The sequence below is a fragment of the Amblyraja radiata genome, chromosome 24, assembly GCF_010909765.2.
Source record: "Amblyraja radiata isolate CabotCenter1 chromosome 24, sAmbRad1.1.pri, whole genome shotgun sequence".
Classification (NCBI taxonomy): Eukaryota; Metazoa; Chordata; class Chondrichthyes; order Rajiformes; family Rajidae; genus Amblyraja; species Amblyraja radiata.
Window position 1 is genome coordinate 19,521,858 of NC_045979.1, and position 22,449 is coordinate 19,544,306.

The 22,449-nt window shown below is 42.5% G+C and overlaps 1 long non-coding RNA gene across 2 annotated transcripts in view; it reads left to right on the forward strand.

Annotated features, from left to right (window-relative positions):
- Nucleotides 1-22,449, forward strand: part of LOC116986822 — a 54,173-nt gene that overhangs the window by 19,353 nt on the left and 12,371 nt on the right. Inside the window, exons 2-3 of one of the 2 annotated variants that reach the window (XR_004415578.1) lie at nucleotides 4,219-4,415; nucleotides 7,324-7,360. This is a non-coding gene — a long non-coding RNA (uncharacterized LOC116986822). Of the gene's footprint in view, nucleotides 1-4,218; nucleotides 4,416-7,323; nucleotides 7,361-22,449 lie in introns of those variants that run through there. The other variant, XR_004415577.1, reaches the window with a different exon arrangement.

A 22,449-nucleotide genomic window follows, 5' to 3' on the forward strand; every position in this document is an offset into this window, starting at 1 on the left:
GATACGGGACCTGAACGTGTGGCTGAGGAACTGGTGCACGGGGCAGGGATTTAGATTCTTAGATCACTGGGATCTGTTTTGGGGTAAGGGGGAACTGTACAAAAGGGACGTATTGCATCTTAACAGGTGGGGGACCAGCATTCTGGCAGGCAGGTTTGCCACTGCTACACGGGTGGTTTTAAACTGAATAAGGGGGGTGGAGTGTCGAATGGGATAGTGGAGGATGGAGTTAAAGGGAAAGGGTTTCTTAAATGTGTGAGCGTAGAGACAGAGGGGTGTAAAATGAGGGTAGAAGCAATAGGTAGCAAGGTGAAAAGTGAAAGTGGCAGGCAGACAAAACCAGGGCAAAAATCAGAAAGGGCCACTTTTCAACATAATTGTATAAGGGGTAAGAGTGCTGTAAAAACAAGCCTGAAGGCTTTGTGTCTCAATGCAAGGAGCATTCGTAATAAGGTGGATGAGTTGAATGTGCAGATAGCTATTAATGACTATGATATAGTTGGGATCACGGAGACATGGCTCCAGGGTGACCAAGGCTGGGAGCTGAACAACCAGGGATATTCAATATTCAGGAGGGATAGAGAGAAAGGAAAAGGAGGTAGCGTTGCTGATTAGAGAGGAGATTAACGCAATGGAAAGGAAGGACATTAGTTTGGAGGATGTGGAATCGGTATGGGTAGAGCTGCGAAACACTAAGGGGCAGAAAACGCTGGTGGGTGTTGTGTACAGGCCACCTAACAGTAGTAGTGAAGTTGGAGATGATATCAAACAGGAAATTAGAAATGCGTGCGACAAAGACAAAACAGTTATAATGGGTGACTTCAATCTACATATAGATTGGGTGAATCAAATTGGCAGGGGTGCTGAGGAAGAGGATTTCTTGGAATGTATGCGGGATAGTTATCTAAATCAACATGTAGAGGAACCAACGAGAGAGCAGGCTATTTTAGACTGGGTATTGAGTAATGAGGAAGGGTTAGTTAGCAGTCTTGTTGTACATGCCCCCTTGGGCAAGAGTGACCATAATATGGTTGAGTTCTTCATTAGGATGGAGAGTGACATTCTTAATTCAGAAACAATGGTTCTGAACTTAAAGAAAGGTAACTTTGAGGGTATGAGACGTGAATTGGCCAAGATTGACTGGCAATTAATTCTAAAAGGGTTGACGGTGGATATGCAATGGAAGACAAAAATTGTTCATCCCAGTTTGGCAAAAGAATAAATCAGGGAAGGTAGTGCATCCGTGGATAACAAGGGAAATCAGGGATAGTATCAAAGCGAAGGATGATGCGTACAAATTAGCCAGAAAAAGCAGCATACCGGAGGACTGGGAGAAATTCAGAAACCAGCAGAGGAGGACAAAGGGCTTAATAAGGAAAGGAAAAATAGATTATGAAAGAAAACTGGCAGGGAACATAAAAACTGACTGCAAAAGTTTTTATAGATATGTGAAAAGAAAGAGATTAGTTAAAACAAATGTAGGTCCCTTGCAGTCAGAAACAGGTGAGTTGATCATGGGGAACAAGGATATGGCGGACCAATTGAATAACTACTTTGGTTCCGTCTTCACTAAGGAAGACATAAATAATCTGCCGGAAATAGCAGGGGACCGTGGGTCAAAGGAGTTGGAGGAATTGAGTGAAATCCAGGTTAGCCGGGAAGTGGTGTTGGGTAAATTGAATGGATTAAAGGCCGATAAATCCCCAGGGCCAGATAGGCTGCATCCCAGAGTACTTAAGGAAGTAGCTCCAGAAATAGTGGATGCATTAGTAATAATCTTTCAAAACTCTTTAGATTCTGGAGTAGTTCCTGAGGATTGGCGGGTAGCAAACGTAACCCCTCTTTTTAAGAAGGGAGGGAGAGAGAAAACGGGGAATTACAGACCAGTTAGTCTAACATCGGTAGTGGGGAAACTGCTAGAGTCAGTTATTAAAGATGGGATAGCAGCACATTTGGAAAGTGGTGAAATCATTGGACAAAGTCAGCATGGATTTACAAAAGGTAAATCATGTCTGACGAATCTTATAGAATTCTTCGAGGATGTAACTAGTAGCGTGGATAGGGGGGAACCAGTGGATGTGGTGTATCTGAACTTCCAGAAGGCTTTCGACAAGGTCCCACATAAGAGATTAGTTTACAAACTTAAAGCACACGGCATTGGGGGTTCAGTATTGATGTGGATAGAGAACTGGCTGGCAAACAGGAAGCAAAGAGTAGGAGTAAACGGGTCCTTTTCACAATGGCAGGCAGTGACTAGTGGGGTACCGCAAGGCTCAGTACTGGGACCCCAGCTATTTACAATTTATATTAATGATCTGGATGAGGGAATTGAAGGCAATATCTCCAAGTTTGCGGATGACACTAAGCTGGGGGGCAGGGTTAGCTGTGAGGAGGATGCTAGGAGACTGCAAGGTGACTTGGATAGGCTGGGTGAGTGGGCAAATGTTTGGCTGATGCAGTATAATGTGGATAAATGTGAGGTTATCCATTTTGGTGGCAAAAACAGGAAAGCAGACTATTATCTAAATGGTGGCCGACTAGGAAAAGGGGAGATGCAGCGAGACCTGGGTGTCATGGTACACCAGTCATTGAAAGTAGGCGTGCAGGTGCAGCAGGCAGTGAAGAAAGCGAATGGTATGTTAGCTTTCAATGATATGTACCAAACGCCGGCAGGAGGGACTAGTGTAGATGGGGCATGTTAGTTGATGTGGGCAAGTCGGGCCGAAGGGGCAGTTTCCATGCTGTATGACTATCTGCAGATGCGTCAAACACAGCGATGCCAAAGTTAATGGTATGTTAGCATTCATAGCAAGAGGATTTGAGTATAGGAGCAGGGAGGTTCTACTGTAGTTGTACAGGGTCTTGGTGAGACCACACCTGGAGTATTGCGTACAGTTTTGGTCTCCAAATCTGAGGAAGGACATTATTGCCATAGAGGGAGTGCAGAGAACGTTCACCAGACTGATTCCTGGGATGTCAGGACTGTCTTATGAAGAAAGACTGGATAGACTTGGTTTATACTCTCTAGAATTTAGGAGTTTGAGAGGGGATCTTATAGAAACTTACAAAATTCTTAAGGGGTTGGACAGGCTAGATGCAGGAAGATTGCTCCCAATGTTGGGGAAGTCCAGGACAAGGGGTCACAGCTTAAGGATAAGGGGGAGATCCTTTAAAACCGAGATGAGAAGAACTTTTTTCACACAGAGTGGTGAATCTCTGGAACTCTCTGCCACAGAGGGTAGTCGAGGCCAGTTCATTGGCTATATTTAAGAGGGAGTTAGATGTGGCCCTTGTGGCTAAGGGGATCAGAGGGTATGGAGAGAATGCAGGTACGGGATACTGAGTTGGATGATCAGCCATGATCATATTGAATGGCGGTGCAGGCTCGAAGGGCCGAATGGCCTACTCCTGCACCTAATTTCTATGTTTCTATGTTCAGGCAGCATTTCTGGAGAACATGGATAGGTGATGTTTTGGGTTGGGACCCTTCTTCAGGTTGATTGGAGTAGGGAGGAGAAAGCTGTAAGAGAGGTGAGAGCGAGACAGTCTGGCAAGTGATAGGTTGACATAGGAGAGAGGGGAGGTTTTAATTGGCAGATGGTTGGACAAAGGCCAGAAATGAAAAGACAATGATTTGCTTTCTATCCTGGGCCTCCCTCCATTGCTAGAGTGAGTCCAGATGCAAACTGGAGGAACAGCACCTCCTATTCCACTTGAATAGCTTCAAACCCAATAGTATGAATATTGAATACTCCAATTATAGGTAACTAACCTACATTGAGCCCACCCTCTCTTTTCAAATAATTTACAAGTCCTGCTGTACAATCTACATGACTGCCCACACACACACACACACAGCTTCAAATGTCTTTGTGGCAACATATGGCCCTGGTTTGCTTCTTGTGAACAAGCTTGCAGGCTTGATTGTGCCTTGGGATTTTGTGCCCTTGCATGAGTCCTGAACCAATGAGGAGCTGTTTAAAATGTACCTTCAGGTTTACACTTCATTAGATAATTAGGCTATTTCCGAGCGATCTTCCAACAGCAGTAATATTTCTGGCATTGTGAAATCCAATTTATTTATCATACTTTATCTCTTAAATCCTGACCACCAGCAAAGTAACCTATTTTACTGTCAAATAAAATTTGATTGCTGTTATTGTTGAATAGCATACGTAATTAGTTACGAAGAATTTATTAATTGTTTTTTTTTAACAGCTGCTGAGATGGAGTCACTGAAGCTTATACCACATCCCAAACAGACAACAGAGTTCGTAAATGAATCTCTTGGGCCTTGTTAAAATTTGCAAGACGAACTGTGCCCACCAAGCTGACATTTCACAGCCAATCAACTGTGACTGAAGAAGCAAACCCGGCTTTATCCAGTTTAACAATGCAATTACTGTATATAAACAGTAAGTAGAGAAATGAAAATTCACTGAAATTACCGTTCTTTCATCCAATGCATTTACCTCCTCCATGCAGCTAAAATGATTGAATATCTTTTTTTTTTTTTGCAATGATTATTTGATTTTAAGCTATTTTTACAGAATTATTTCTTGCATCTTCCAGTACCACCCTCAGCTGGAGTAGGAAGCAGTATGCTTCTGGGCCATTGCTGAAAAAATCCTATTAATATCAAATTACAGAGTCATAGAGCCATACAGCGTGGAAACAGGCTCTTCGGCCCAACTTGCCCACACCGACCAACATGGATGGGGCATCCACACTAGTCCCACTTGCCCGCACTTGGCCCATAACCCTCTAAACCTGTATCTGCCCAAATTTATTTTAAACATTATGATTGTACCTGCCTCAAATAACCTCCTCCAGCAGCTTATTCCATATACCCAACACCCTTTGTGTAAAAATGTTACCCTTCAGGATCCTATTGAATCTTTCCTCCCTCAACTTAAACCCATGTCCTCTGCTTCTCGATTCCATTCTGGGCATAACACTGTGCATTTACCCAATCTATTCCTCTCATGGTATTGTACACCTCCATGCGATTGACCCTCATCCTTCTGCACTCCAAGGTATTTAAAGTTTCTCTGTCCCAATTCTTGACCTGACAAGACCCTTATCACATTGATGTGCCAAGGGATCTTGGAATCCAAATCCCCAGCTCCCTGTAAGTGGCAACACATGTAGATAGTGTAGTAAAGAAGGTTTTGGATATCGCTTTGGATATGCTTGTCTTCATCGGTCAGGGCATTGACTATCAGAATCAGGAAGTCATGTTGCAGTTTTACATTGGAGTATAGTGTAAAGTTCTGTTCGCCCCATTACACAGGAAGGAAATGGAATCTTGGAGAGGGTGTCAAAATTGTTTAGCAGAATGTTGCCTGAATTAGAGGATATATTAGCTATCTCTGGAGCTTCGGGAGCTGATAGCAGTGTGTGCAAATATGAGAGGAGTAGATAGGGTAGACAGTCAGAACCTTTACCCAGGGTGAAAATGTCAAAACTATGGATTTGGTTATAATTGCCATGATTCTTAACTGAATGAGAACAGAACAATCATTTAGTGGGATGACTTTTTCTGCACTCTTCTCTTTCAAGAAAGCAACATGTTTAGGTTTATTATTGTTGCGTGGTACAGTGAAAAGCTTTGTTTTGCATGCTATCCAATCAAATCAAATAATACTATGCATAAATACAATCAAGCCAAACACGAGTATTGTGGGTGGAGCGAATGGAAATAAACCGAATGCAGAATATAGTTCTCAGTATTACAGCGCACCAGTTCCAGAGACAAAGTCCAATGTCTGCAATAGGGTAGAGATGAACCAGACTACCCCAACTTATTGTAGTACTGTTCAGAAGCCTGATAACACAGTATTGAGTTTGGTGGTGCACACTTTCAAGCTTCTGTATCTTCTGCCAGATGGGCGTGGGAGAAGATAGAATGACCAGTGTGGGACAAGTTCTGGATTATCATGGCATGTGTTAGACCTGTGCCCAAATAAAGTAAAGTTTTTTTTAAAAAAAAGGAAAATAGGCTGGTATTGTCAGCAGATCCAGAGGTTTAAGTTGAGGGAGGGAAGATTTCATAGGAACGCGAGGGGCAATTTTTTTAATACAAAGGATGGTAGGTGTATGGAACAAGCTGCCAGAGGATGTAGTTGATGCAGGTACTATCACAACGTTTAAAAAAAAATTTGGACGGTTACGTGGATAGGATAGGTTTAGGGAAATAGACCAAACGCAGGCATGTGGGACTAGTGCAGATGGGGCATGTTGGTCGGTGTGGGCAAGTTGGGCTGAAGAGCCTGTTTCCATGCAGTATGACTCTGATTCTATGAATTCACCAGGATATGTATGCATGGCTGAAGTAGCCTGAGGAAAGTTTAATGGGGCTTTCTGAGAAAGAGAGCAACACAGACTGTTTGACCTTACTATTTTATTTAGAGATCCATGAACTCGATGTGAATGTTTGAATGAATTTTTATATCATTTAAATACATAAATTAAGTGGATATTTGGAGCCAATTCATTTGAAATAAATGCTGGCAAAAATGAAGTTAATTGCACCATTTATCTTCTTTGCTAACATATGAAGTTTATAATCCAGATGAACTGATCGTACATAACAGTGACAGGGAATAACGCAATTATCAAAAAAGCTCATCAGCGCCTCTACTTCCTGAGAAGATTACGGAGAGTCGGATTGTCAAGGAAGACTCTCTCTAACTTCTACAGGTGCACAGTCGAGAGCATGCTGACCGGTTGCATCGTGGCTTGGTTCGGAAATTTGAGCGCCCTGGAGAGGAAAAGACTACAAAAAGTAGTAAACACTGCCCAGTCCATCATCGGCTCTGACCTTCCTTCCATCGAGGGGATTTATCGCAGTCGCTGCCTCAAAAAGGCTGGCAGTATCATCAAAGACCCACACCATCCTGGCCACACACTCATCTCCCTGCTACCTTCAGGTAGAAGGTACAGGAGCCTGAAGACTGCAACAACCAGGTTCAGGAATAGCTACTTCCCCTCAGCCATCAGGCTATTAAACCTGGCTCGGACAAAACTCTGATTATTAGCAACCACTTTCTGTTATTTGCACTACCAGTTTATTTATTCATGTGTGTATATATTTATATCATGGTATATGGACACATTTATCTGTTTTGTAGTAAATGCCTACTATTTTCTGTGTGCTTAAGCAAAGCAAGAATTTCATTGTCCTATACAGGGACACATGACAATAAACTCACTTGAACTTGAACTATCAACGGTCTGTTCAAAATTCACGATTGTTTCTCACATACTGAGATTTTCCTCTGCTATCGGTGCATTACTTAGTATCTTTATTTTAGTTTTTAGAGATACAGCGCAGAAACAGGCCCGTTGGTCCACCCAGTCCATGCTGGCCAGCGATCTCCAAGCACTAGCACTACCCTACACACTAGGGACAATTTATAATTTTATCAAGCCAATTAGCCTACAAAACTGTACACCTTTGGCTTGTGGGCGGAAACCAGAGCACCGGGAGAAAACCGACTCGGTCACTGGGAGAAAGTACAAACCCCGCACAGACAGCATCCGTAGTCAGGATTGAACCCAGGTCTCTGGCACTGCACCGCCCTTGGATCTTGGATCCTGTATTCTTGTATCCACATCTGCACACCAATGGGAATCTTCAAAACTTACCTCAGTAGGAAAATCTTTTCCATCTACATACAAATGACATTCAGAGACAAGAATGTGCCATTGTCCTCAATAGATGACAGAACTTGAATATTCTTGACAATTCTGTACTCAGCAGGCGTTTTTTGGAAGGAACTGGAGCTGATAGATACCTGCTAAGCGTGTGATTACCCTACTGATTATGTGAGGTGTCACCACTCATGTTCTGGGAACTAAATGTCCAAAAAATAAGTATTTTTATTTATTTTATTTTAACAAAATGAATCTGAATCAAAATGAAAAAAATAAAGGATGGAAATTCATTGTTAATTAGTGGTATATTATAGTGTTAATGAATATATCTGTGGCGTTTTCACATTCTCCCTGTGACCACATGGGTTCCATCCGGGTGCTCCGGTTTCCTCCCACATCTCAGACATGCGGGTTTGTCGGGTAATTGGCCTCTGTAAATTGCCCTGAGTGGGTAGGGAGTGGATATAAAATTGTGATAACATAGAACTGGTGTCCATGGACGATCGGTGTGGTTTATTTCCATGTTGTATCTTTCAATCAACAATTAGTCAATCAATCTATCAATCAATTTCGATCCCTTTTACTCCTCCAGTTTTTTTAAACTGGATATTAAAATACCATGTTTCAAAAAACACAAGTATTAGACTGCATCTTTCATTCTGCTACATACATTAGTACATACCACAATTTATTTGGTGGCCTACTTAAATGAGTCCTGTTATTGATGGAAGCACTGGTGCAAAAACGACTAGGTATATGCAAGACTTCACATCAAATGAGTTGCTGTATATTATATGACTTTGTTTTTTAATTCACCACTTTGCAATGTTATGTGGTGTCTGGTATGAACACCAAGTAAGCACAACAATCTATGGACAACAAAGACAACAAAAACTATGGGCAAGAAAGACAAATAAAGAATAAAACCTGTCCTGTACTATCTTTGGCAGGTGGATACAATGGTAGCTCTTATCAACTCGAGGAAGTGGCCAGGTTGGTACTTAAGGCAAATGTGGAGGACAGATGACAGATTGCCATTATGTAACTGATGTTCCATGAAACTCAGCTCGATTTCACTCACAGAGCTCATTTTCATTTTTTCATTTTATTAGGAGAAACGTGAATACCTGTTTTTTGGTTTCATATATTTTTTACTTTAGAGACACAGCATGGAAACTTGCTTCGGCCCACTGGGCCCATGGCAGCCATCGATCACCCGTTCACACTAGTTCCATGTTATCCCACTTTCTCATCCATTCCCTACACACAAGGGGCTGTTTACAGAGGCCAATTAAACTACAAACACACATTTTGGGGATGTGGGAGGAAACCCAAGCGATCACAGTGAGAACATGCAAACTCCACGTGAACAGCACCCGAGGTCAGGATTGAACTCGAGTCTGTGGTGCTGCAAGGCAGCAGCTCCACCAGCTGTGCTACAGTGTCGTCATATAGGACACATAATATTGCAAAATGATTAATTCAACTACTGAGTCATACATGAATGAATAATGAATGAATAAAATAATTATTGGCCAAGTATGTATACATATATAGAATTTGCCTTGGTGCTTTGCTCGCAAGGATAAAAACACGATATACAGCAGACAATTAAAAATAAAGCATTATAATGTAAATATGTGAAAATAAAGTACCAGAGTAAAAGGTGGCTACAGACTTTTGGTTGTTGAGTAGAGCTACTGCTCGTGGAAAAAAGCTGTTTTTATGTCTGGCTGTGGCGTCTTTGATAGTTCTCAGTCGCCTTCCAGAGAGAAGTACTTCAAAGAGTCGTGGTCAGGGTGAGAGGGGTCAGAGATCTTACCCACTAGCTTCCTGGCCCTTGGTGGCTGAGCCAAAACAGACTAGGATGGAAAAGGTGAGGCCAGACTCTATGATGGTAGTGTAAAACTGGACCATCATTGCCTGTGGCAGGTTGTGTTTCCTCGCACAGACCATCACTCTCCCTCCCCACGGCCACGGAGCAGCAGCGTTGCCGCCCCCAGACCCAGCCCCTGCGCCAAGGCCCCGGGTCCCAGGCATGGCCTCTCCCTGACCCTGGGCCCCACCGCGCAGAGTTAAATGAAAGAAGTTTGATGACATTCGGCCCATCAAATCTCTGCTAGCTCACAGCAATTCCAATAGTACTGCAACTTGCCTATTTCCATGCAAACCATTCTCTACTAAATACTCATTAACTCTCTCCAGTTTTACCAGCCAAGTTGGCATATTGAGCCTGACCCATTTGCCTGCATTTGGCCCATAACCATCTAAACCCTTCCTATCCATAGATCTGTCCAAATGCCTTTTAAAAGTCATAAAGAAGAACCACAAACATTAAGGCATTATTTTGCTTGCAATTTTATCACAATTTGTAAATGTATCATTTGTATATCCATTTGCACAGCTCCAAGGTCTTCAAACGTTTATTTAACTCTCATTTAACCCTGCATGTGCAGATGCAAGAAACTGCTGGCAGTTTTACCCAACCACAAGGTGAAGCACCAAGGGCATTACCTTAATAAGTACGGTAAAATCTAGGGCAATGCAATTCTAATCTATTCATTTCAATGGATCAGAAATATGAATGAGATTACTTGCTGCAGGAATGCATTTAGCAAATTCATCCTCGCATCAAAAACTACATGCTGCGTAATTGCATAAGTTGCTAGACAACATAGCAAATTTACATAATCATAATTTCAGATAATTTTTCCCCATGTCTGACTCTAACTGGTTATAATATATTTAGGGATTTGCTTGCATGCTATCAAATGACCTTAAAATAACATCACCCACCGGCAATAAGATGTATATAATAAAAGTAATGAGAAATGCAATAAATTGTTTTGGCTTTTGGAGTCATCATAGAGATATACAGCACAGAAAATAACCCTTCAGCTCAACACGCCCATGCTGACCAAGATGCCATAGTCAGAGAGTCATACAGGGTGGAAACAGGCCGTTTGGCCCAACTTGCCTATGCCGACCAACATGCCCCATCTACACTATATGCCCTTCTTAGATAGTCCCATTTGTTTGCATTTGGCTCATTTTCTTCTAACCCTATCCTATCCAAGTGTCTTTGAAACGTAATTGTACCTGTCTACCATTTCTTCGGGCAGCTAATTCTATATACCTGCTACCCTCTGAGTATTAAATTTGTACCAAATATCCCCTTTAAATCTTTCCCCTCTCACATTAAACCTATGCCCTCTAATTTTAGATTCCTCGATCCTGGGAAAAAATACTCTATCTACCCTAACTAAGCCCCTCATAATTTTATGTCTATTTAAAGGCACCCCCCTCCCCCCATCTTCCTTCGTTCCAGAGATAACTGTCCCAACCTCTCCAAATACATGCATATTGCCCATTAAAAAGTATTCCTCTGGTGATAGAGAATGGAAATACTAATTCTAATATATTTAACTAAAATAAAACTATTTGCTGAAGAAATTGCAAACAAAATTTTGTTCGTACTACTTTTATGCAACCATTCTGTTGTAATAATGTAGTAAATACAGTGCATTTAGAAAGTATTCAGACCCCTTCACTTTTTCCACATTTTGTTACGTTACAGCCTTATTCTAAAATGGATTAAATTCATTTGTTTTATCATCAATCTACACACAATACCTCATAATATAAAAGCAAAAACAGGTGTTTAGAAATATTTGCAAAGTAATTAAAAATAAATAACTGAAATATCACATTTAGATAAGTATTCAGACCCTTTGCTGTGACACTCAGAATTGAGCTTCGGTGCATCCTGTTTCCATTGTTTATCCTTGAGATGTTTCTACAAGTGGATTGGAGTCCACAAGTGGTAAATTAAATTGATTGTACATGATTTGGTAAGGCACGCACCTGTCTATATAAGGTCCTGCAGTTGACAGTGCATGTTAGAACAAAAACCAAGCGATGAAGACGAAGGAATTGTCCGGAGACGTCCGAAACAGGATCGAGACACAGATCTGGGGTAGGGTATAAAACAATTTTGGCAGCATTGCAGGTCCCGAAGAGCACAGTGGCCTCCGTCATTCTTAAATGGAAGAACTTTGAAACCACCACGTCTCTTCTTAGAGCTGGCCACCCGGCCAAACTGATCAATCGAGAGAAAAGGGCCGTGGTCAGGGAGGTGACCAAGAACCCGATGGTCACTCTGACAAAGCTCCAGAGTTCCTCTGTGGAGATGGGAGAAAATTCCAGAAGGACAACTATATCTGCAACACTTCACCAATCAGGCCTTTATGGTAGAGTGGCCAAATGGAAGCCACTCCTCAGTAAAAGGCACATGACAGCTTGCTTGGAGTTTGCCAAAAGGCTCCTAAACAAGATTCTCTGGTCAGATGAAACCAAGATTGAACACTGGCCTGAATGCCAAGTGTCACGTCTGGAGGAAACCAGGCACCGCTCATCACCTGACCAAAACTGTACCTACAGTGAAGCATGGTGGTGGCAGCATCATGCTGTGGGGATGTTTTTCAGTGGGAGGGACTGGGAGACTAGTCACGATCGAGGGAAAGATGAACGGAGCAAAGTACAGAGAGATCCTTGATAAAAACCTGCTCCTGAGCATTCAGGACCTCAGACCGGGGCAGAGGTTCTCCTTCCAACAGAACAATGCCCCTAAGCACACAGCCAATACAACACAGGAGTGGCTTCATGACAAGTCTGTGAATGTCCTTGAGTGGCCCAGCCAGAGCCCGGACTTGAACCCAATAGAACATATCTGGTGGGGCCTGAAAATAGCTGTGCATCGACGCTCCCCATCCAACCTGACAGAGCTTGAGAAGATCTGCAGAGAAGAATGGGAGAAATTACACAAATAATGGTGTGCCAAGCTTGTAGCATTATACCCAAGAAGACTTGAGGCTGTAATCGCTGCCAAAGGTGCCTCAACAAAGTACTGAGTGAAGGGTCTGAATACTTATGTAAATGTAATATTTCAGTTATTTATTTTTAACTACTTTACAAAAATTTCTAAACACCTGTTTTTGCTTTTTCATTATGGGGCATTGTGTGTACATGGTGTGATAAACAAAAATGAATTTAATCCATTTTAGAATAAGGCTGTGACATAACAAAATGTGGAAAAAGTGAAGGGGTCCAAATACTTACTGAATGCACTGTATGTATTTGTTCCTGACATTTGTATATTTCATTTGGACTTCTTCCAATGTTGGGATGGTAAGAATTATTAGCTATAATACGTCATGTTCATGATTGGCACAAGAACATTTGCATGCAGAGAGCTTGAAATGTAACCATAGAAACTCAAAGAGATAGGTAACAACAGTTTATCCTTTGAACATGTGTTTTGTTTGATCAATCTGCAATTATGGGATCTTGAGAAGACAGTGGTGAAGCATTTTTTCACTCTTTTGATCTTTATCTTTAAAGTACTCGTACTATTATATTACAATGGTCACATCTGGTTTATCAGGAAGAGCTTCCATTCTTACTAAGAATTGTTTCTCTCTCAAACAGCGTGTGATGAGGACTGCCCTCATATGTTGTGCTACAAGCTCAATGTTGTTTCAATTCAACACCTTTATTCATTACTCGCTTTTGAAAAAACTAATAACCTACAATGAAGTATATCTCTTTTTATCCTTCCAGCTTTCTCGACTTTATCAGCTCATATCATTCAATCACGCAGATCATACTCCCCACCATTGACTCCATCCATATTTCACACTGCCTTGGAAAAGCAGCCAATATAATACTGTAGTAAGATTAAATGTGAACTTACCAGTTTGAAGTTTGATCTTTATTTTATGAGGAGTAACGTTGAGGGATTACGTGAAGGCTCCGTCCAGTACGCATGCGTGTCAATCTTCAAAGCAGCGGTGTGAAATCACAGAAAACAGTTGTTGAACTGAACATAGTAAGATAAGAGAACCATAATACCTGTTGAACTTTATGATAGAGGGCTGGGAGCGGAGGGCACGTAACCCCTCAACGTTACTCCTCATAAAATAAAGATCAAACTTCAAACTGGTAAGTTCTCGTTTAATCTTACTATTTTACTTCGGAGTCACGTGAGTGACTACGTGAAGATTTTAAAGCTCTGTGATTTCATGCCGTGGAACCGAGTCCAGACGTCATACACTGCATCAGTAGGCCAATGATGAGTGAACATTAAGAATGCATTCTGACATGACATAGATATAGACATGTTGATGTTATTAATGAATAATAGTGGCAATAGTAACCTCCCTCAACCTGGAGGAAGTATGAACCATACCTAACATAGAGTTGGCAAATACCCCTGATCTGGCATTAGGTTTATTCTGAATATTTGGACAGATCAATAGTTTGACCATCCTGCAACCACTAGGATGTGGTCCATCCCTGCTGCTGAGATATAGCGGTCCTGGTGGAGTGAGACTCAATGTCAATGTACACTCCTGTATATGCCAGACCCACATAACCATCTGGAGAAGGTTCGTAGTGATTCCTTCTAACAAGATTTTATGTAACTAATAATATTGCTGTCAGTCTATAAAGCTCTTAGGAACCTTGACATACTGGTGTAAATGCGTGATCACACGCAACCCAAGGTCCATGGGATATGCAACTCTAGTTTGGTCTTGTGTCCCTGTCTAATCTGCTTGATTAATCATAAACAAAACATGTTATTATAGCCCGCAGATATGATAATCCTTTCCAGTGTTGCAATGACTGGACCCATAGCGCTGTACTCAGTGCCATGGCGTAATCACTAGTACGTGAGTATGACCATGGGCAGGGATGTTGCTGATGCCCATCGGTGAAGCGATGTAGTACAATGTTAACAACCCATAACTCTGCGTCCCTAAACCTGGGAGGTTTTAAGCTGACGATACCTTCATTCTCTGGATATCAGAGGGTGAGAACCGGACAGAGTGGTTTAAGTACTCATCAGCCAAATGATTAGGAGGTACTTAAGGCACAGTAATGGAATAGTAACTTAATGTTATAATCCCATAAAACTGAATTTTAATGTGTCAGTCATCCGTGCCGAGTTAAACGTAAGGAAGCATAAACAATGCTTCCCATCTCCTATGCAGATAGCTGCTATTTGGTGCTATCCCTGCAATCTGTAGTGAGCACTCTTAACGCTCATGGTTTGACAACCCAAGCCGCAGAAACGATCTCTCAGAGTCTGTAAGTCTATGATTGATTATAGCATGCAGAGGATGGTTTCAACATCACAACTGAACCAGCATCTTTTTATCCGGAATTAACCATGTAAGGTTTTATGTTCATTCTTCGCCTCAGCAGGAGCCATAGGTGTATAACCCAGGCAGGCACCATGAAAACCCGGAAGCGGGAATCTTGAAAAACCCGTCTATTGAGGCCAAATGGAGGAAGACATAAAAGAACATTCCTTTCTAGTGTAGCGAGAATGCACTCTTCGCCACTGTATGCCTCGTTCACTGTTGATTGAAACTGGATGCAAGCAACTCAATAGTTAGTGTTCTATCAATCCACATTGTCATTAAATACTTTGTGATCACACATTCATTCTGTGTTGTCATTGATTTTGCATGATAATACACCAGTGCTAAATGTGGTTTGGTAAAACTATCACCGGATACTTTGATTTGATTGTACCTTTGTGATTAACATATACCAAAGTGTATCACCTTGGACTTGTGCATGCCGTATATGCATATCTACACACTCTTTAATGCCCAGAATGCACCTGGTGTCCATTGGCAGTTGATACCATGACTGAACACTTGATAACTCATGCTAATCCCTTCTGCCTCCGTAACTAGAGATGGTATTAGTAAATTATCCATCTTTGGCCAATAGCATCAGTTTGGAAATGACTGAAGATTTACGGATAAGAGGTTTTAGTGGAGCAAAGCTGTCCATCATTGTGACTTTGATTGTTTCAGCTAAAAATAGCAGAGGTCTAATTTTTTGTCTCAGAGCTGATCCCAGACCAATAAATGGATGATTGTATCCCAACAATCAATAGTTACAGTTGGTATCAACTTAATTTAAATTTAACTGTACGGGTGAGAACCAATTCCTCAAATATAGCTATGTGGCTGATAAGGCTAATTTAGTAAAATACAGTATGTTCAATATCATCCAGATTGGCCATGCTACTTATTTGTTAGGCTGAGGCTGTTGACAATGATCAGTCCACATCCCTTTCTTGTGAGCCTTGTCTTGAAAGGCAACTCCAACCATACCTGTGTGCAGTATAAACTAATCTAGTGTTATCCCAAACCAGTGTAAATATTCAAACCAGTTAAATATTACCAACTTGTATCCGTGACTGGAGACATCATCGATGAGGTGCCATACCTTTATCCGAATGGGAGGACTTATGCAACCCGACCAGGAGCTGCCTCAAACATGTGTGCATGATTTTACATCTGCTCCTGGAGGTAGAGGAGCTCGCGTACGTGGTTGGCGCATCTTCCAACGAATGCCGTTCTGGGCTGTAGCCTAAAAAAGACCTTTGTCCTGGTTGCACGGCCTTCAAGCTTTCACCAGCTTCAGTTCATCGTGGTTTGCTGGTGGGTGCGTAGGGGTGCTGCCGTCGAAGATGTGAGGTCTTGCGTGATGATGTGGCCTTCCTGAACCCGACGGCCACTCGTCGAGCTCCTGCTGCTGGTAGTGTTGTTCCTGCACCCCCTGCACACTTGTGGTTTCTTCAGTCAAACCCCTGTCTTCAGAGTCAGCCCAGAAGTGACTCCTAATGCACCCCTCTGTCGAGGGAGTTGCATTATGCAGCCCTTAATAAGGTGCTGCTATGGGCATCCCAGGACCCCCTGGTGACTAGGCTCCATATACCGGAGCATGTCACATTGGAGCTTCTGATACATCAACCGCTCCATGCGGGATATGCGATCACAGTTGCTCCCGCCGACGTCCATTCATGTAACATATTCTCACAAAATAGCACAAAACGACCTTCAAGTAAGGAATTTACCTGCATGTCCTTTTAAAACCTTCTGCTGTGGGGCAACACTCCTCCCGAGCCTGGTCTCGTGGTCGTGGTTTGTTACAGCTGGGGTTTCTCTGTGGTCCTTGTAGAAACACTCCATTGCGGGTTATTTCTCCCCCCCCAGCTTTTTCTCCGCGGTCCCTTATAACAGGGCTTCTCCACGGTGTTCTCCAGCTGGGGCTTTCTTTCCCCCCGGGTATCCCAGCAGTAACTGCAGCCGGGATATCCCCGCGGTCCCTATCAAAGGGAGAGTCGGGGGGGATTATCCTGCTTTGAGGGGGGGGGGGTATATGAAGCCGCTGGTTTAACTGCCAGCGGTACAGTACTTACTGCCGTCCGCTCCTCGCATCCCACAGTCTACGGAGCGGGTTCTCAGGTCGCTTCCCGTATTGCACGGTCTCCGGAGCGGCTGTCCCGGTGTCCCCGGCACCAGTATGAAGCCGCTGGCACCACTGCCAGCGGCTCGAAGGTGAATCCACCGCCGTCCGCTCCCCGTTTCCCGCGGTCTCCGGAGCGGCTGTCCATGTGCCCCCGGCACCAATATGAAGCCGCTGGCTCCATAGCCAGCGGCTCGAGGGCGAATCAGCCGCCGTCCGCTCCCCGCGTAGTAGAGGTCTAAGTAGAGGTTCCTGCAAGAAGATTTTAAAAACCTGAAAGTATTTTTAAAAACTTACCTCAGGTCTGTTGCTGGCAGGAGAATCACTTCACCCTGCCAGTCGTCACGCAATGCGATAGACGATATGACACGCATGCGTACTGGACGGGGTCTTCACGTAGTCACTCACGTGACTCCGAAGTAAAATCAAAGACTTATCCCAGCCTGCTCCTTCCTTCTACTCGCTGCTCCATTCAGGCTTGAAAGCGCGCAACACCAGTCTCAGGAGTAGTCTCTTCCCCTCCTTTGTCAGCCTTCTGAATGGTCCTTCCATAGCTAGGGTATTGTTTGATTCACCTCTACCCCTATTGTAGACATTGGACTTTGTCTATGGAACTGGTGCGCTACGTTGCTGGGAACTATATTCTGCACTGTGTCATCCCATTTGCTCTACCTATTGTACTTTAGATTGACCGTGATTGTATTTGTGTATAGTATCATCTGGTATAATTGGATAGCATGCAAAACAAGGCTTCTCACTGTATCTCAGCACATGTGACAATAATCAGCCTATATCTAAACCTTAAAACTGAGATAGGGAAAGTTCAATAACAGATTTTTCCAATTAGAATGAAATTATGGTTGGCAGGAATAGACACAAAACCTGGGGTAACTCAGCAGGTCAGGGAGCATCTCTGGAAAAAAAGAATAGGTGATGTTTCAGGTCGGAACGTCTGAAGAGCAGATAGACAGAAAATGCTGCGGCAATACAGTGGGACAAAGCTTTGTTTATTGTCACATGTACTGAGGTGCAGTGAAATGCATTTTTTTGTTGCGAGTTATCCAATCAGTGCGAAGGCTATACATGATTTACAATCAAGCCACCCACCGCCATGCAGAGTAAAGGGCCTGTCCCACTTACGCGACCTTGGCTCGCAAATTACGCGACCTCGTGGTCGCTTGAGGCGTACGGGCACTGTATGGCCTCGCGGGGACGGTCCGACTTAGAAGCGCGGGGGGGGTATAGAGTTGTGCGGGGCTGGTCCCGACATCGTGCGGGCTCCGAAATTCCTGCAGTGACCGAAATCTTCGTGCGCCAACGGCCTGTCGGCCCGCGTGCGCACGCAGGCGCATTGCGGTCGTACGCAGCGTCTTGACGTCATCCGCAGCATCTTGGTGGCGTACGCAACATCTTGACGGCGTACGCCTAGCGCGTGTTGTTGCATGATGACGTCACCGCCCGGCATGGCGTTGCGTGATGACGTCATCGCCCGACGCCTTGCGACGCCCAAATTCAGTCGGCCCGCCTCCTGCCCAGCTGATTTGTAAGCATGACGTAAATGACGTCACGTGCGAACTTAGCGCCAAACGCACGCAATCGCATGCAAGTGGGACAGGCCCTTAAGGGCAACAACATTTAGTGCAAGATTAACTACAGAAAAATGCAATTAAAGGTAGTCCGAGGGTCTCCAGTGAAGTAGATGGTAGCTCAGGACCACTTTTTAGTTGGTGATAGGATGGTTCGGTTACCTGATAACAGCTGGGAAGAAACTATCCTGAATCTTAAACATGGTCAAAGGATATTTTGGATTGGGGCACTTCTTCATTCTGTGTACCATCAGCACTAAGCCAGAGAGCCTAGTTTCCTGATACTGAATAATGAAATCAAATAAGAAATGCATCCCTCAGAATGGGAACAAATAGCCCAGTTCTGCATACACTGCATAGAAATGTTTTTAATTACACCTGCATGTCTTCGGTATGTAGGAGGAAGCTAAAGTATGGTATTCCTTTGCGTCCACCGGTTTAATGACTTGTAGGTTAATTGGCCACTATAAATTGCCCGTAATGTGTAGTGAATGAATGCAAAAGTAGGATATCATAGAACCAATGGTTGGCGTTAATTTGGTGGGCTGAAGGGCTTGTTTCGATGCTGTATCAATCAATAAATTGATACACAAGTGTTCCCAAAGATAAATTCAGTTTTAGTTTAGTTTATTATTGTCATATATACCGAGGTATAGTGAAATGCTTTCTTGTGGCGTGCTATGCAGTCTGTGAGAAACCTACATCAAGCCATTCACAGTGTACAGATACAGGAAAAAGGGAATAACGTTTAATGCAAGATAAAGTCTAGTAATGTGCAAGTAAAGATAGTTCAAGGGTCTCATGCCAACTGTAAAGTAAATGTCCTTACACATAAAATCAAATTTAAGATCTATGATAAATAGCCAATGTGAATCAAATAATGAAAGCATAAATTTTCCAAACCTGTGATTCTCTTCCCTAAATAAGCAGAGCAGACAAACATAAGAATGGGTATTAATAGCACGTTATGTGCATCTATAATAAGCAATCATACAGCACAGCATGTAACAAATAATTCAGGTGGATAGCACATGCAAATAAGTACTTCAGAATGTCAGAAATCAGTGAAATAAGAAAAACAATTAAATGAAATAAAATAACTCTCCTGCACTATCCCGTGAAACAAATTTAAGTTCCATGGATAAGGCTCAGGACTTAATGAAACATATTCAGGTGTTACTTTGTCTTCGTCAATTTTTATGGATTATGTTTAGATTCCTGTTATTGTTAAACCTTTCCATCTTACCCATTTTAGAAATGATTTTAGAAAATTAGTCCAAGTGCACAATGATTTTTGGCTTGCAGTTAGATTTTCAGACATCGATCAGATTCTATTTTGTAATTGACTACAACAATGTCAAGTTTCTTTGCCAACAATATGTAGCTAGCCATCTAAATTGTAGGCTATCTGGAAGATATGGTTGACAGCAACACAGAGAGTTATGCCATTGTAATAGTTTATAGTTCAATGATCCTGCCCAACAATTTGACTTTCAAATTTGGACAAATATTCAAAGGAATTTCTCTCTTTGCTGACAACCATTTTAAGAAGAGAGAATTGATTGTGTTGCTTCACAGCACTGGCAACTTCCATTAATAAAAATAGCACAGCTGGTAGTGCAGAGCCGGTGAACGGGGTTTGATCCTGACCTTGAGCACTGTCTGCGTCGTGTTTGCACTTTTCCCCTGTAACCAGGTGGTGTTCCTCCAGGTGTTCCGGTTTCCTCCCACACCCCAACGATGTGCAGATTTGTAGATTAATTGGCCTTTGTAAATTTCCTCTAATGTGTAGGAAGTGGATGTGAAAGTGGGTTAACATAGAACTAGTGCGACTGGGTGGATCGATGGGCGGCATGGACTCGGTGGACCGAAGGGCCATTTCCACACTGTATCTCTAAACTAAATTAAACTAAACTAAAAAGCTTTTCATGAACTGCAGATAACAAATTTATTTTGAACACATTTTGATTGAATCAAATGCTTCTGCTGCCATTCGGTCTCATAGTGTCAAACGGTGTCAAAAATTGGATTGCACCTATTTATGATGTTGATAAAATATGGTTGGGTTTATTATTCGCTTATGATATGGATAGTATATCAACGTTGTGTTTATAGTTATTCTTTTTTATCAGAAAAGTGAAAGCTTTTGGAATATTCTGTGGGGAAAATGAATCTCCAACATATTTGTGAAACTTGATTATGTTTTGGACTCAAAAATAGTAAAACACACAAAATAATCGGGTGACTCTGGGAAATGGTACCGTGATTTTGGTTATTTCTCTCATATCAATCTGTAATTTAATATTTTGTCATTGCATGTTTTTAGGAATTCACCCATTTTTAACAGATAATAAGCACATTACCATTTTTAAAAAACTGTGCGAAATCCTAGTGGGGACAGGCAGCAATGTCAATGTTCATTGTCAGCAAGATGAAGGAGCTAACTATTGACTTCAGAAAGTGAGGGGGTGTACATCCCCTAGTTAGCATCAATTGTGCTGAAGTAGAGCTTCAAGTTCCTCGCTGCCAATACCACCAACAATTTGCCCTGGACTAATCACATTGAAGCTACAGCCAAGAAAGCACACAAACACCTCTACTTCCTTTGAAAATTAAGGAAGTTTGGCATCAATAACTGAACAACTACAGACGCACTGTGGAAATCATCCTATCGGAGGGGGCACAGCTTGGTTTGGCAACAACTCTGCCTAAGACCGCAGACCAGACTCTATCCCCCATCAACTCCATCTACACTACACTTAAAGCAATCAAATTTAATCAAAGACCACTCACACCCTCATTTCCCTATTCCCCCTTCTCTCTTTGGGTAGAAAGTTTGAAGGCACATATTACCATATTTTATCCCTCTGTTGTCAGACTAATGAATGATTCTCCCTTAAGCTAATGTGCAGCCCCGATCTTCTAATCTATCTCGTTGTGAACCTTCCACCATTTTAAACTGTATTTTCTCTGTAACTTTAACATTCTAATGCTGTGACGCTAAATGCTGCAGTCTGGTAATTCTTCCTTTAAATTCCCTGTTGTACTTGGATATGCCTGATTGTACTCGAGTATAGTATCGAGTTCATAAATGCTAGAGAAGATTTGGCCATTCAGCCCATCAAATCTACACCGCCATTCAATCATCACTGACCTATCTTTGCCTCTCAACCCCATTCTCCTGCCTTCTCCCCATAACCCCTGATACCCATACTGATCAAGAATCTATCAGTCCCTGCCTTAAAAATATCCATTGACTTGACCTCCACAGACTTCTGTGGTAATGAATTCCACAGATTCACGACCCTCTGACTAAATAAATTCTCCTCATCTCCTTCCTAAAGGGGCTATGGCCTCTGATCCTAGACTTTCCCACTAGTGGTAACATCCTCTCCACATTCACTTTATCCAGGCCTTTCACTTGAGTTAGTTTATTGTCACGTGTACCAAGGTGAAAAGCTTTTGTTGCGTGCTAACCATTCAGTGGAAAGACTACATGATTACAATTGAGCCATCCAGTGTACAGATACAATGATCTCTTTCTTTTCACATATACCAGGTACAGTGAAATAGCACGCAAACAATGTTTATCACTGTATCTTGGTACACGTGACAATAATAAACTAATAACCATTAACCAGCAATCCCATGCATCGTGTGAATGATAGCTACTTTCCTGTTCACGTGGACAGTTTGAGTTCGGGTGGGGTGAAGTGTCAGGCAGAGATAGCAGTAGATGTGGAGGAGTCAGATCATCAACAGACCCAGAAGGAACGATGTCTGGCCAGAGAAGGAGGGTTGAGGTGTTTAGTTAGTGATTCTTTGCTGAGAAAACAGGAGGAACCAAACCTGCACTGGGTTCCTTTGTTAGGCC